This window comes from Protopterus annectens, chromosome 3.part0 (assembly GCF_019279795.1).
Source record: "Protopterus annectens isolate FY-2018-M chromosome 3.part0, PAN1.0, whole genome shotgun sequence".
Classification (NCBI taxonomy): domain Eukaryota; kingdom Metazoa; phylum Chordata; order Ceratodontiformes; family Protopteridae; genus Protopterus; species Protopterus annectens.
The window spans coordinates 77181555-77200061 of NC_056731.1; positions in this window are offsets into that span (position 1 = coordinate 77181555).

An 18507-nucleotide genomic window follows, 5' to 3' on the forward strand; every position below is an offset into this window, starting at 1 on the left:
TGTAAGCTCTGTGATGCATGCTATAACTGCATAATGTAATAGTGTGATGTACTAGTTAGGTAGGAGTTCTCATTCCAGATATGACACCTGTGAAAATCTGCGTGGGTGTGTGTTTGTTTGTCTGTCAAAGGATCAATGCTTTTGAGGCCATTCACAGTGACTATACTTTCCATTGCCCTACTTTGGCAAGCCTGCTGATGTCATTCATCTTGAAATACACCTTTCGGGAAGAAGTGGCCCTATAAGCTCTGTGGTGCATGCTATAACTGCGTAATGCTGTAGCGTGATGTACTAGTTAGATAGGAGTTCTAATCTCAGACATGGCAACTGTGAGACTCTGTGTGTGTTTGTCTGCCTGTGTAGGGATCAATGTTTTTTTGGCCACTCACAGTCGCTACACTTTCCATTGCCATACTTTGACAAGCCTGCTGATGTCATACACCTTCAAATACACCTTTGGGGAAGAAGTAGTCCTGAAAGCTCTGTGGTGCATGCTATAACTGTTTAATGCTATAGTGTGATGTACTAGTTAGATTAGAGTTCTAATCCCATGCGTTGCAATTGTGAGACTCTGCGTGTGTGTGTGTGTGTGTGTGTGTGTGTGTGTGTGTGTGTGTGTGTGTGTGTGTGTGTGTGTGTGTGTGTGTGTGTGTGTGTGTGTGGCTGTCTGTGTAGGGATCAATGCTTTTGTGGCCATTCACAGTCATTACACTTTCTATTGCCCTACGTTGTCAAGACTGCTGATGTCCTTCACCTTGAAATACACCTTCGGGAAAAGAGTAGCCCTGTAAGCTCTTTGATGCATGCTATAACTGTGTAATGCAATAGTGTGATGTACTAGTTAGGTAGGAGATCTCATTCCGGACATGGCACCTGTAAAACTCTGTGTAGGTGTGTATTTGTTTGTCTGTCTAAGGATCAGTGCTTTTGTGGCCATTCACAGTGACTACACTTTTCATTGCCCTACTTTGGCAAGCCTGCTGATGTCATTCTCCTTGAAATACACCATTGGGGAAAAAGTAGACCTGTAAGCTTCATGGTGCATGCTATAACCACATAATGCTGTAGGGTGATGTACTAGTATGAGCTCTAATCCCAAGCATGGCAACTATGAGACTCTATGTGTGTGTGTGTGTTTGTCTGTCTGTGTAGGTATCAATGCTTATGTGGCCATTCACTGTCACTACACTTTCCATTGCCCTACTTTGGCAAGCCTGCTGATTTCATTCACCTTGAAATACACCTTTGGGGAAGGAGTAGCTCTATAAGCTCCATTGCGCATGCTGTAACCGCATAATGCTATAGTGTGATGTACTAGTTAGATTAGAGTTCTATTCCCAGATATGGCAACTGTGAAACTCTGTGTTTGTTTTTTTGTCTGTGTAGGGATCACTGCTTTTGAGGCCATTCATAGTCACTACACTTTCCATGGCCCTACTTTGGCAAGCCTGCTGATGTCATTCACCTTGAAATACACCTTTGGGGGAGGAGTAGCTCTGTAATCTCTGTGGTGTGTGTTATAACTGCGTAGTACTATAGTGTGATGTACTAGTAAGCTAGGAGTTCTTTTCTCCTATATGGTAATTGTAAGACTGTGTGTGTGTGTGTGTGCGTGTGTGTGTGTGTGTGTGTGTGTGTGTGTGTGTGTGTGTGTGTGTGTGTGTGTGTGTGTGTAGGGATCAATGCTTCTGTGGACATTCACAGTCACTGCACTTTCCATTGCCCTACTTTGGCAAACTTGCTGATGTCATTCACCTTGAAATACAACTTTGTAGAAAAAGTAACCCTCTAAGCTCTGTGGTGTGTGGTATAACTGTGAAATATTGTAGTGTGATTTCATAGTTAAGTAGGAATTCTAATCCCAGACATGGCAACTGTAAACTTTGTGTGTTTGTTAGTCTGTGTAGGGATCAATGCTTTTGAGGCCGTTCACAGTCACTCCACTTTCCGTTGCCATACTTTGGCAAGCCTGCTGATGTCATTCACCTTGAAATTCACCTTTGGGGAAGGAATACCCCTGTAAGGTCCATGGCACGTGCGATAAATGCACAACACTGTAGCAGCAATGCATTCCTAGGCAGTGCAGTGGTTTGAATCTCAGCACTGTCAAGTGTGGATGGGTGTGTGTGTGTGTGTGTGTGTGTGTGTGTGTGTGTGTGTGTGTGTGTGTGTGTGTGTGTGTTTGTCATCGGTACCCTGTGTGAAGGTAGCTGTGATTGTGTAATAACAGGACTCATTGTGGGGTGGGTTTTGCAAATTTCTTATATGGAGGACCTATTATATGTCACAATGTCACCTTACAAGAACAACAGATGTCAAACAGCAGAGAAGCTGGTGTAGACAATCAATACCCCAACATGTGACATTATGGACTAGAGAACAATATAGGCAACCCTTGTATTACCCAGAGAACACTCTCCACCCATGTCTCATACACAAACACACTTGACTATTCAACAACCACTATGTTGATAGTGTGCCCTGCATATTACCCACAGATAATAACCAGGGTGTGATTGCAGTGGACTACAGAGGACATGGCACCCTGTTCCATCCCTACAACAGGCAAATAATTGCTTACAGTGGTCCTTTGCTATGTTCCCCTATGGACGCCTGCAACAACTGTAGAGCCAACAAATGTAACCCACAAAGGAAGTACCAACCCTTATACACATGCCCTGTATGGACAGATGCCACTACCACCAGTGAATACCTGTATCATGCTGTTAATGTAGGTGCAGGATCAATCTGAGTTCCATTGCCAGTTCTCTCTACATGAGGTCAGGAATGCCACATCAGATAATAACAATCTGTCCACACAACATGCACCAGACAACCCAGGTACACTTCCACATTTCACAGAACATGCATGTGGGACATGTGCACATCCCAGACACCGTCCATGTTATGGAATATAGAACACATACATGGCAAACATTGCACAGTACTGGCCACCCACAATAGTAACCCAGATGAGTGGGTGGTGAATACAATACCCACCTGTGTGGGCCAATCCAGGGACTACACCCCTGAGCCACACTGCAGACCATTTCCATGTGGCTTGATGTCAAGGTATACCTTTTGCCTAGCATTGTACAGCCTTCTGGCACAGTCAGCCACTACACACCTGTGAAGCAATGAAACCATGCATGTCAGTACTGGCAAACCTGTATATGTGCGTGTGTGTGTGGAGATTAATTATTTGGAAGCCATTCTCACTCACTACATCTCCCATTGTCCTACTGAAGCATGCCATCTGATGTCAATCACCTTGACATACCCTTTGCCCATATATTAGCCTGATAACCTCTGTGGTGCATGTGATACCTGCTTAACACTGTAGTGTAGCAAACTAGTTAGTTAGAAATTCTAATCCTGACCCTGCCAATTGTGATAATGTGTGTAAGTCCCAGAAAGACTTTAACTGTGTTGTCCTTGACGCCTGCTTTTATGGACAGGCACATGAACAACACCTAAATTATCCCTCCTTTATCACTGTTGCTGATGTCACTCACATTCAAATATACCTTTGGACAGCTTTCCAACATGTAAGCTCTGTGGAGCACGCAATAACTGCATAAAAATGTAATAGCAATACATAGTCAGGCAGTGGTTTAAAACCCCATACTGGTAAGTATGTGACACAAACATGCTTAGCTCTTACTCTCCTACCCCCTTCCTTTCTTACTTTGTCTCTGTCTCTCTCACTCCCTCTCTGGTGGAAGTGGAAAAGTACACCTGCTTTACTTAGGCAGCAGCTTGTGTTTTGTAAGTGATGCTCAAGATCAGCTGATGGCCTATGCATGAATTGTAGTCCCCCACCAGCTGATTTCATCTGGAACAGTTGTGGTAACATTCCCATAGCCAATTTCATGGAAACACACTACTATAACTAGGAACATCATGTGGGTGTTGGTCGTTTTCATTCACTGTGAGCAGAACTTCATGTCAGTGTTTGGCAAACAGCATCACAGATAGTAGTGGGATATAACTCTTACAACATACACTGTGGAGAAAGGCCAACAAACAGGAGGGGGATGTTCCAGACATAAGTACAGAATGTAAGTCTTGCTCTTCTACATTTCAAGTAATGTTGGTTTAACAGGGTTTGTGTGGATATGGTTGGTCTACATGATTTAATACCTGTCATGACAGTGTTATGTGGTTGAGGAAACTCTCACTTGTAGTGCTAGCTGTGGACTGGCCAATGTTAGGAGTCGTACATGTGTTGTGTTACTCACAGATTACCTATCTTTAGAAATGCAGTAGCATAGTCTGAGCATTGCAGTCAGTACATGGTGACATATGACTTCATATCCCTCAGAAGTCATATGTCACAACAAACCCTGTTACACCATTACATGTATGAGTTTATCACAGCAACATGTCAATATTGGCCCTGTGTTTGTGCCTCCAGCCACAACTCCATCAACCTTTGTACATATGTCATGCAGTAAGAGGTGCAAATGTTCAGTACACCATTATTTATTGACATCATACCTGATAACAAGCCAGTGAGATAACAGACTGCTAGACATGTTATGTATAGTAGGGCTTATATTTTAGGACAAAACCTGGACATTCTGTTGCAGTGTGTACAGTAGTGAGGTCTGTGTATTAATGGTGATTGTTGACAGAGTGTGTATTGCGAATATGTACCTTGGCCTGTATACAGACTGTGATAGATGTCATTGTTCTTGGTCCTGTTGTATCTGATGTTGCATGCTGCTCCAGTGTATGGTACCCTATCGGCGTACATGTTTGTAGGGCCAAACCCACACATGTTCCATACCACAGTCAGGCATCGGAATACACTGTGTATTGGCCCAGTATATGTAGGGTTAATGCGTGAGTGGCACATACGAGGATGGTGTTGATCAAACAGTCCATATACTGTAATATTAAGCATGCTTACCATATGTGGCTGTGGCTGTGTTCAGCTTGGTTGTGGGTATGCGCTTTCACATAGGTGTCTGTTACTCCATGCTGTTACATGCCTGTAGAGCCTGCTATATTTGCAGGTACATGTGTAGTCCCCCATAAGAAATGTAGGCCAGTGTTGTGGCAGTGTGCCTGTAGTTTGCACAGTGCTTTGTGACATGCCTAGCAGCTCAGTGCACATACCCAGTGTGATGTTATTCTAGATATTTGTCAGATGTACTGCTGCTGGGCCACCATAACTGTTGTGTATTTCTGACAAAGCAATGGGATGCTGTACAGATGTATGTCACTAACTAGTGGGTAGTATGTGGGCTTGTGACCTCTGCTCCTCTGGTTATTATGTGTCAAGACAGACAAGAGTGTGTGAATGCATAAACTGTGTCAGCATATCTATTCCAGTATTTACGTGATACACCCATTTACATGGCTGTTAACATCCACTTTGTCAGGCTTGGTCCACAAGTCTTGCAGTAAGAGGTTCTGTGTATACCTCAAGACTGACCTGAATGTGTCAGACTGTCCACATTTATTGGCCATATCTCTGCCAAATTCCACAGGGCCATTACTACGATGATCATGGAATGTCTATCAGTAACTGATGGTGTACATGTCAATATCAGATGTGACTTCCCACACACACAACATTTCTGTTAAGACAACCCCTGTTACAGTAGCAACGGTCTACATTTATACCTGCATTAAGAGGTTGCAACTATTAATGCTGAGCTATGACTCCACTACATGTTCTGGACATATGTTAAACATATATATATGTATATATATATATATATATATATATATATATATATATATATATATATATATATATATATGTATATATACACATATCCATATTATATATATATACATATATATATATATATATATATATATATATATATACATACACACACACACACACACACACACACACACACACACACACATATATATATATATATATATATATATATATATATATATATATATATATATATATATATATATATATATATATATATATATGTCTACATATATACATATGTATATATATATATATATATATATATATATATATATATATATATACATATATGATATACATATATATATATATATATATATATATATATATATATATATATATATATATATACATATATAGACATACAGATATATAAAACACAATATACAGATGTATATAAATACATATATATGAATATATATGTGTATGTACATGTACACATATAGCTACATATGTATATATATATATATATATATATATATATATATATATATATATATATGCTTATGTGTAAACATGACTGTTGTGTGTACCTTTCTTGATGTATCACACCTTATTTATCTTATATGTGTATATTTAGATATAACAACATACGTGATTCAACAGTAATATCACTAACAAGTACTATGCTATTGTAGAAGTTATAGCAGTTGTTCAATACTATTCAGTATGTGTGCTGACAGATCTGTTAGAAAATCAACAACTGCATTCACAGCTGTGATGGCTTCATGATTAACTGTTGTGACTGTAGTGTACAGGGCCCGTGGTTCAAGTCCTGCAAGGCCAGTTTATTTTATTGCTGGGCAGAGCAAGGGCTGTTGGATACAGAGCAGTTAAGGCAGTTTTGAGCAGCTTTAAGTGGGTTTGCACGGGTTTGCACAACAGTAAGCACTGCTAACATACAGTTAAATGTGCAGGCACTTACACCATGTAGGCTAAACTTACCAGTGTGTAAATGTGCTTAGCATTTATATTGCAGTAATGCTGAAACCTGCTAAGCATGGCTCAGCCCTGGTAACCAGTACTCACATTCTGGTCTGATAAAATAGCAGGGTAATGACATCTTTAATAAGTGTATTTAATGCCATGTGTACAACATGCATCTATGCGCTGTCATTACACTAGCAAAGGGTGTGAGTCTACTGTCTGGGACACCTGAGTATATATGGCTTGTACAACACTCTTTTCCATTTGAATGTGTTACATACATGGGAATTATCCCAGGTTATATGCAGTCACACTGGCATGCAGTGCATCATTACATTACTACTGTTGACAGTGCTTTCCCAAGTAAGAGTAGATTTCAAATTGTAGTACTGGAACCAAACACCTCTGCATGCAAAGATGGACTAACTGTTGTGTTCCTGGTGTGTGAGCTGTGTCTCATTAAATATTTCCTACTGGATATTGATCTGATATTTGGAAATTAACTGTAGACTACTGTGTGCATAACACATGTCAGTGAAGGTTGCTGTCATGTAGTAATGGCATACCTATCGGTGTCAGATGTTTATCTCTCAACACATTAATTCTAATGCATAGCGAGTTGGCTAGCTGATGTCTGTCTGTCCTCTCAACAGATGTGAAGATGTCAGGTACCATCTTGGCTACTTACATGCAATCTGTGCTTGACTGACACTGACATGTCTGCCTAGCTGTGTTACAAATGCCACAGCTAGGAATCCACACCCTGTATGCACCACATGCCATGGATACCTCAACTACACTACTACAGTCTACAGAACATGCTTGGGTACAGGTCTCCAAGACAGACACTGACCATGTTATGTAATACATGTTGCATACATGTCAGTTGGAGCACCTCACTGGCCCTCTGCAAGAGGCAACCAGATGACTGGCTGTTGCATGTAACTCTCACTCTGAGGATCACCCCTGTTGTATCTGTTGATAGATGGCCTGCTGGCACATAGCAGGTGGCATGATACCACTGTACACACATCCTCTACACTTCCCATCTCTCCATGGACAATAGCCTGGTGCACACCTATGAACACCTGCACCGATGGACCCCAGTACTGACAATTGTGTACATGTGCATTACTGAAAATAACAGTGTCTGTGTGTTTGTAGACCTGTAGTTGAGAATACCCTGAGGCACTTCACACCCATTGCACTCCACATTGCCATAGTTAGATGTGGCTGCTGCTGTACCAAACATTACATGTACCTTGTTACACTCTTCTCCCTAAGGGAAATCTGGGGCTTGCAGTACCAGCACAACACTGTTGTACAAATGGATTGATAGGCATGGGATACCCTCTGAGTTCTAGCAGGTGTGTGTATGTGTGTATATTTGTAGGATACAGCATTATGAGGCCACATTCTTCTAGTACAATATGCCTTGCCACACAGTATTAGGGATAGTGATGTTGCTGACTGTAGAAGAGCCATGACAATGCATCACCCTACTATCCCTGTGGTATGTGCATTAAATTCATATCCCTGTAGTAGCACTCTTGGGATAGACAAGGGGTTGTATTGCAGTCACGGTCAATGTGTGATGGTGGGTATGTCAGAGTTTTATCATGAGTTTCAGTGCTTATAATATCCACTGTGGGGTGTGGGTGCTGGATATACTGTCTTTACACCATGGTACCCCCAGTACATGTCCCATGTTCCACTGTATGCGGACCACTGTCACCATCAACTATACAGGTAACTGATAACATTATCCAGCCCAGTAATGCATGCGCTGTGTGCAACTTATCTGTAACAAAATGGACACACTGACAAGGTAGTTAGCACTGATAAGATGTGTGTATGACTGTTATGTGTTTGTAAATGTGTATATGACAGTATATCACACTATGTATTGTCCATGAACAACCAGTACATCCACCATTACCATACTGTACAGGCCTGGGGATGTTCTTCACGTAACATGTAACCTGGAACACATCTCATCCTAAAAGCTGTGTGGTGTGTGCAATTAAAGCCATACACATCAGTAGCACTACATACCTAGGTAAGGGTTTTAGTCCCAGTGTTGCCAAGTAAGAGTGTGTGTGTGTATGTGAAGGAATCTACTTCCGTTTGCAGAATATACATGTCCCAGGAGGTCATCTGTCCAAGAACTGCCTGGCATATGTTAACATTTCATAGGTATCAGCCTGTGGAAATGCATTGCATCACAACTAGTAGTAGATGTGTAAATACCCTCTTCCCCACTGTATAGGTATACAGTGATACTGTGGTTGGTATACATAGCTGGGTGTGGCTCTTGTGGACACAGCCACCATCATTGCAGTTACTGCTGAGTGTATCCTCCCACTTTGCTGGCTGTAATACTTTACAGTTCATGTTAACAGGTGAAATAGTTGTCTATCACACTATCTGTGGTTCTACAGCACCTCTCACTCTCCAAAGGGTAGGGCTGTGCCACCCACACCAGCACACCCATGTTTACTGAGTTGAGGATTGCACTACATTGGGGAAGGGGACATATATCCTGCCAGTACCATCATCAAAGACATTAAACTAGTGGACTGCTTATTTTCCAATGTGTTGTTGTGCCTATTCCTTCTTGGTGGAATTACATAGGCTACAATGGGTTCCTTGCTCAGGTGCATACATCCATGTTTACAGTATTCTCTGTGTATTGCATCAACACCAAAGCCTCTGTGTGTGTTATACACAACATGTGGTGTGTACCACCCAGTACACTTACCATTGTCCACTGTAGAAAGGCTGCTGACATCAGCCACCATGCACTCACCTGTATACACCACCCCCAGACCTATTGGCCATGTGGCACATGCAGTAACTGTTATACAGACCTGTGACATGTGTTCACCTGTACCCAGGATATGGAACAGCCAAGGTGTCACCACAGTGCCATACCCCTTGTAGGATACAACAGGAGGCCATCATCCTGCTGACACATGGACATCTAAAACACAAACAGAATACTTTATGGAGACCACAATCACTCAGTGTTAATAACAGCTATAATGCATCATGGCTGGACAGCTACACTTCCTGACATGTAAGTATTAAACTTTAGTGCTGATAACATGTTACACAGCATTACATTGGTACACTGCAGTACAGTCACCCTGTGCATTAGAACCATATTAGCCTGTCCCCGCATCGATGTTATGGATGACAGAGATGTGGCACAGGTATCATCATATGCACAGGGTGTGTTGTTGGTTTGCCAGAGACCTAGGCTGAGCCATATGTTTGACACCATGTGTGTGAGTGAGGGGGTTTAATTATTAATTTGGCTGTGGTGATGTAGTGTGTGTAGGTATAGGGTTGCCCTAGCTCTGTTGGTATTGTGTGAGTGTATGCATGCACACAGTTCTGCTATGTGGCTGCCCTTTACAGGGGTTTGTTGGACAGCTGCAGACTGCACCTGGCAGGGTGCGCTGTTCACCATCTCCGGCCACGGACACAACAACTGTGCCTGCCAGGGGTTCCACTGGCACTACCAGGTAGAAGCCACAATATGGTACTCTCCTCTGATGATGACATATGCCCGCTGGATCTGTGTCCATCTTGGGACTGGCCAGGGCCACGTTCATGTGGCCTGCTGTGGTGTGGTGAGGACAGCAACCCCCCCCTGCAGTGCTGGGGCTGGTACTGCCACTACAGGAGCAGCTCTGTGTTCTGGCACATCCACGTCAACATCCAGCTGTTGGTGTTGCTGGCCTACATCAACATGAACGTCACACCACTCCCACCATATGCTCAAGCACAGACATTCCATGGTCAAGAATTCCCACTATCTCACCCATCTGTCTATCCATGATGTCTGAAAAATAATGGTAGGCACTTGCAAGATCATGATTGTTGTCAGTAACAGCTGAATGAGTAGCCCTCTGCAACCTCAGAGCCTGTCTGGTGTAACATTCCATACATGCCTGCACCTCCATGATGGCCTGAAACATGCGTTTGTTGATACCAGATGTGGCACTTCTTCCAGGGGCACGATGACCAGCAACCCTCCCACAAGCACCTCTGTACATCTGCCTATGTGGTACCCTGCCAGACATCCGGCTATGGATGCTGTGTCCAGACACATATGCCATAGATACCACACTGTCCTGTCCCATGCCACCAACTGCCAACTCCCTCAGCTCTGGCCATTGGTGATGGGGTATGTATAGGCATTGTGACTGTGTGTGGGGATGGAGTGGATAACAGTGGGATGTCAAACGATAGCACAACTTCAGCCCCTGACAAACCTGCCTGTGCCTCAACACACCTATCATCATTTTCAGTGTCTGTATGGAAACCAATATCAGATTGCCTGCAGGAGGGTCCCTGACCCACCTCGTCACCTGTGAGGGGAATGCAAGAAATGCACTTTAAGACCTGTATGTCATTGCTTAACAGTACACACACACACACACACACACACACACACACACACACACACACACACACACACACACACACACACACACACACACACACACACACACACAACCTTGACATTACACCATACTACTTACCTGTCCCTGACCTTACAGAATGTCCCTAGTTTTGTCTCTTAATCCTCCTTCCTGCATCAGTCTTGAATAATTACAGTCAATAATATCAATCAATAATGTATCATTCTTATAATTGCTCAGAAAAGTGAGCACAAAACATGACCTGTTACTCCATTAACTCTTTAACTTGATTGGAGTAATTTTTTCAAAGACTCCCTGATGTCATCCAGTGTTCACCCTGGTTATGTGCAGACATTTTGAGCATGGCCCCCATATGTTATGGGCTACTACAGTCACTCAATAATGTCCCGCACAGGAGTGTCATACTTAAGTATTGTTCAGTAGATGCAAGATCTGTTGCTCTATTAACTTTTTATGTGGACTACAGCAATATGTGGAAACACTCTCTAGTGTTGTCTAGTAATTCCCCAATGCATCTTTAGTGCTGCGTACATGGGAATTCTTTTAGACCTTTCTGCTGATTGCAATTAAAACGTATCCCTGGTGTCTAGTTTTCCCTCCCAATGCATGTTTCATGCTGCAGACTTTATTATACTATCAGCTGTCCTGAGATTACATGTCAGTAAAGTATTCCATGTGTTTAATGTGTCTGCCCATGTCCATGACTGTACAATTTCTAAGGGAAGTTGAGAGGTATGAACAACCCCACACTCACACATGTGCATACATGGACACACACACAAACACACACACACATACAAGCATCCTACATACATCAACCCCCCTCCACTCCATCAGATAGCACTTACAGACAAAGTTACACCCCCCACACTCACACACACACACACACACACACACACACACACACACACACACACACACACACTTACAGGTGAGGTCACACAAATATATTACACAGACCTCTCATTACCCAACAGTCAACATGCATGATATATGGCACTCAACAACATGCAGTGTAGCTATAGTCAATCCCTGCTAGCAACATTATACATCTCTGTGATGCATGGGTTGTGTTAGTAGGTGATGCCACTTCCCCTGGAGCACACTGCACCCATGTACACAGTATTACTCTGCACCTGTTCAGCACCCTGGCATGTACTGTGCACCATACCTGACAGGTGTACACACAATTGCTGAATGTGTATATATGTGTCAGTTATGTTTGCTCTTCTGCTCACAGCCCCTATGTGTTTGTCTGACACATACCTGGGATGATATGTAGACAGATGTCATTTGTGAATGCCTGATGTCTGATTTACAGCTCTCATCAGCAGCGGTGCATGTATGGCCAATAAAATGCAATTACACTGAACCTTCAAACCTTACCATGGCTATGGGGAATGTTCACACCCTTATTGATATAGCTCCCTCTTCCATGATATGCCATAGGGCCATATTACTGCATATGTTAATATTACATGAGCCTGATAAGTGATATATGACCTGTGCAATCAAATGCAGTATCAAACAAATGTGTTAGCTGTGCAGATGCTGATTGAGATGCATACAATTTGTGGGTGCATATGTGAGCACACCCTTATCATGATGGTTTCTTGTACCACTGTTATGTGTACTACAGCAGTCACTATTCTTGGAAGGGGTATACTAGCATGAGCCATCTGCATTTGCCAGTATTTGGTCACTTTGCCCTACAAATGTCCCCCAACTCTGCATGATTGCAAGGTCATCTCATGTGCACAAGCCTTGGAGGTCACACAATTCATCACCTTGACTGTGTGCAGATACAGCCATTCTTAGTGAGCTTTGGTTCTCTGCTTCAGTGCACTGTTGTGTTCCAGGATGACAACACCTCCCCACCCTCAGCCCTTTTGCAGATGCTTGACAACTATGGTATACATGTGTGTCATTTTGCAGTGTCCCAAATTCTGAACACCATGTGTACCAGCCCTAGTCCCTGCTAATGAATAGCAAATATACAGGTATACACTGGCACTGACAAGGTACAGATGGGGATAGTGGGCCTGAGGTGGGGTGCGGTGTTGGTTGTGCAGAACATGTATCTTAATTGATACTGTCTGTAGGTTTCCACTGTGGTCTTGGTACACCAGTACACTTTGCAATGCATGCCTTTTGGGGACATTTGCTGTTATGCATACACTACCTGTAGATAGGCCTGGCTGATGTTTCCTGTGGTACAACTGCCCCATCTGATTACCCTAACCCATGGGCCACACTTATGCAGAGCCCAGGCAATTGCCGACACAGGTACTGCACAGCCAGTATTTTCTAGACATTCCTGCAACTCCCTCAGTGTTGTGGCATGTCACTAGGCAGCCTGCATGACCAGTTTGTAACTCATGTCATCATCTGTCTTGGATGGCCATCTGTTTATTTTCTACATTAATCCTATCCCATACATCTTTGGCACATACGTGACTATCTGAACTGTTTGCCATGGTATATGCAGTGGTGAGGTAAGGCTAAATGTCTGACTCCTGGGTGCTACCTGTTGGGTATGGGATCCATTCCATGGCTTGTGAGATGTGTGTAAGCCACAGCTGCCTCTGTTGCAGGTAAGTGGGCAAATTGATGGACAAAGGTTTTGGACAGCAGACCATTTTTTGTGTAACATTGAGGATCTGTACTTGCTGGAAAATCCAAACACATGAGGAATGCATGCTGTCAGTACATAAAAAGCTGCTTCCACAATATGTTATCTGGAATGTATGCACACATATGCTTCCAGTGTTTGTGAAGGTACGTATTCCCCATATTTGCTGTCCTAACATGGGATTCCATATTACACATTCATTACTCATGTTAGGACCACATTGCAGGTTGCAAGGGTTGTGGAATGCAATATTGTGATATGCCATAGTGTAGATCTGTAACAGTTGCCATTGTAATAGTCATATATACACTGTTGTAGTACTGTATAAGGGGGATGTTTCAGACATATCCCTACTGTAGACCATTTGTCCCACCATTAGGTTTATCTCTGAGCACACATCATGCAATGACAGGTTGTTAGTTATATTGCAGGACTCTTACATACCCTTCAGATATGCCACCATAGTGACCACTGTGATGCAGTGAAGTTAACAGCAACAATACATGAACATGTACAGCATGAACTATGGGTAGGTGTGTTAAATGTGTGCATGGAATATACCATGGCTTTAACATGACCAGTGTATTGGCAAACCTGAACAAACACCATACTCACCAGCTACAGGCAGCTGCCTTGGAGGTATACCAGAGGGACCTTCATAATTGTGTAAGAGATGTGATGTCAGTAGCCACACCTTTGGCATTGGTACAGGGTGGGTGCAGCATTACAGTACATCAACATTACAAACCCACAATACTACAGATTATGCATATCTGTTTATTACTACAATGCAGCAACAGACTATATATATTTTTCATCTCACATATGCATGATTAAACTCTACAAATGCAGATGGATAAGCAACAGTGGTCTACTGATGTGCCCTGTGGCCTTATCTGCACGCTGCTCGGCCATTGTGTGGGTAGAACCCACTTCCACTATGCTCTCTGGTGGGTCTTGTGTTTGCCAGCAGGTGGATGCCCTGAGGCTGGTGAGGAGCTCCTCAACAAGTGTCAGGGGGGGCTGTATGCCATGACCCCCTCGTTGCAAGCTGGTTCCCCCTAACTGCAGCAGCACACTGATGGTCATGGTGAAGTAGATCAGTGCATCGATGTTGGACCTGCTCATAAGGGCGGTTATGCAGCCCGACATCATTTACCCTGTGGACAAGATCATTCCACAAGGCAGTCCTCTCCTGTAGATCATCGACTGTGTGCCCGAACAGGGTATGGTAGTGCTGCACCAGGTATGTGATGATGACATCATTCTCCTCTGCTGTGTACATTGCAAGTCTCTCCCTGGACATTTTGCCTGAAAGACATAAAGAGGGAAACAGGTCTGAGGACCTCATACTGCAAGGATATCATAGTTGTTAATACACATCTGCCCCCCCCCATATCTGCAACAACAATCTGATCATACAACTCAACGGATATGTCTACAGAAGACCTACCGTTGGGACATATATCGTATTGTACAACAATTTGTGCAATGTGTTTGTAGTCATGTTCTATGTTGAATCCCTATCATTGGTGGCCTGTTATGAACAATGTTACTTGCATGCCATTGTAAGGGCCACTATGGTTCCATATATGCATGTGTTCTGTTTGCCATGTGACTGCTGCACATCTGTTGTTTTGTGTTAATCAGGATATCTATGCATGCTGTTAGACATAATCCCGGAATGTGTGGACTATTACTACCCACATATGTTCTATAACAGTGACACAATAACATGTTTGGGAAAACAGTTGCCAGCAGAACCACTTCTCCCACCACATCTGGCCATGTTACCAGGCCACATCACATCTGGGACCCACCCTGGGACCTCATCATCTACTGGTCCTGCACTACCTTCAGGTGGAACCACCTCAGGGGATTGTGTTCGCCACCCCTGGGAGCACACACAGGCAGGATCCTGTCACCATAAGTCAGTGCCAGGGTCTGGTGCATAGGGTGCTCCACAGAAACTTGGGGGATGTGCTACAGCATGATGAGACCCTCAGTACACAACCACAGGGTCCACGTGCTCCTCCTGCTCAGCCCCCAGCCTAGGCACCTTCTGGGCCATGAAGATGATGTTGTGACTGCCCATGGGTGGGGGCCTTGGTCCTATTGTTTCCATATGGGGGCTTATGAGCTTCCACATACCAGACAACACTCCCTATCTTAGATGTTTACCCACCACATGTGTCATATACCGCCCCTGTATGCTGTCTTGCCTGTCTTCCAACCCAACCTACCGCCCCAAATAGACCTACTATCCTTCCCCAAAATACCAATCCCACCTTCACAAACAAGGGCAAAGTGTTCCCAACATGGAGTTCACACCTGACATAGCTGTCAATTTTGCATCCACTTACTGCTGTATATAAATGTGTGTATTGATATGTGTGATGTTCTCTCACACATATCGTGCAGCACTGTCATTCAACAGTAGGGGACATGTATTTATATAAATATGTGTGTGTGTTTGTATATATGTAGACATACACATATATGTATATATGTGTGTGTGTGGGTGTGTGTGTGTGTGTGTGTGTGTGTGTGTGTGTGTGTGTGTGTGTGTGTGTAGATATATATTATGAGTTGCATATATATATATATATATATATATATATATATATATATATATATATATATATATATATACACACACACACACACATATATATGTATGTATATATATATATATATATATATATATATATATATATATATATATACACACACACACACACACATATATATATATATATATATATATATATATATATGTATGTATATATATATATATATATATATATATATATATATATATAGGGTCAATAATACATCAGGTCCACACTCTCTAACTCTCCTTCCTGCACAGCTGCACTGTTCTGGCTTGCTACAACACAGACAGGTGTCACATGTGGACACAGCCTAACATTAGGGGGTATATATAGGGACAGATTGCATCTAAGCCTATTACACACTTATGGCATTTGTTCATGCTACATTACATGTTAACTGTCCTGCAAGTGGTGGGCTCTGAAACTCATGTGTCCATCATAATGGCATAAGTTCCACCACCAGCTCTTAGCAACACTAATATACATGTCTTGCAGTACACAACACACACTATGATGGCTTACATTTTGTCATTCAGTGCTGATCTGCACAGTTGACAGGTATGGCCCACTGCCCACAATGAAAGACACTGTTGTCCATAGCAGTTGTTCAGCAGGATGTCATTACAACAACACCTGATGGCACATATAAATCATTCCACATCGTCTATCCCATTATTATGTACCAAGTACTACATTCAATTACATGCATATATGCTTTACATACCTGTTGTGGGATTGTCATCTCTTCTGGATACAGTTTGCTGTGTCCCCTTGGTTAACTTGGGATGTCTGTAGGGTCATTTGTTGAACAACTTTATATTTACTGGATGGATGTTTGTTTGTTTTCTTTCTCTGTCTCTCTCTCTATCTCTCTCTTTCTCTGTCTGTCTCCACTACATGGATTGAGTTGCTTTGAATAGATTGTAGCATGGATTTATTAAGTGATGCACATGATCAGGTGATGGCCCCTGCACCAATCAGTGTCCACCACTTGCTACCTGCATGCAGCCTGTTGTGTAGTACTTCCAATTACCACTGTCATGGCAACCCACTACTATAAATTACTAGATCATGTGGGCGTGGTCCCTTTACCTTTCCTGTATGGAGGACATTCTTCCTATGTGTGTGGGCAGCAGTGTTACAGACAGCAGGCAGCAATACCTCTTACAAGAGGGCATGCAGACACAGGCCAGCTACATATATGTATAAGGTTCCTGACCTACAGACAGTGTGAGCAGTATTGTTATATGCATTGTATACCACTAGTGTTACAGGGTATGTGTGTACATACTAGTTTAGCATGGAATGTACTCTGCATATCTCTCAACTGTGGGCCTATCCACATGATGGCCAGAGGATTTGCTGTTATGTTTTATCTGTCCACCACACAGGTCTTATCTCAGATATATCACTGGCATTCTGTCTGTTGAATGCTATCAGTACATGGCTTCATCCATTTGTGTTTCTGTCTTCATATTCCTGAATAATGGTATATTGCAACCAACACCAGCAACTTTCTCAGTGTATAACAACAATATTGCAAATATGACCCTGTGTTCTTGCCTCTGTCCTCCACCTATATACCAGGCTTTGTCCATATGTCATGCAGTAAGAGGTTAAGTAGTGGCCTATGATTATGTCATGCTGCCATTCCAGCCATCATTATAGTGATGCTGTGGTCCCCACACATATTGTGGGGTAGACTCCATATATATGTGAGCTACAGATGGACAAAAAATGTGTGGCCTTGTGCAGTCCAGGTCAGTGTATGTAACATTGTTATACGGCCCTGTAAGTCATTCTATGAGGGAGTGGTATGCACCATATATAACCTAGGCGGGTGTATATCAAAAAATTGATAGCTGACAAGTTTGAAGTTCAAAACTTCAAAATTGCAACCTCAAAAATGGAAAACATTGAAACGTAAAGAGGAAATCGCAATAGAATGTGGGAAGGGGAGATTTCCCTTTACTGCACTGTACTGCGATCCCGGAGTTGGTATATTTAAGTAGCAGGGGGTGGGGGGTGCAGGCATAGAGCATTTTTTGTGTTGTTTTGGGTGTTAAGTGTTTTTTTTTTCACGTTCGATGTTTTCCATTTTCGAGGTTGTCAGTTCGAAGTTTTGAGCTTCGA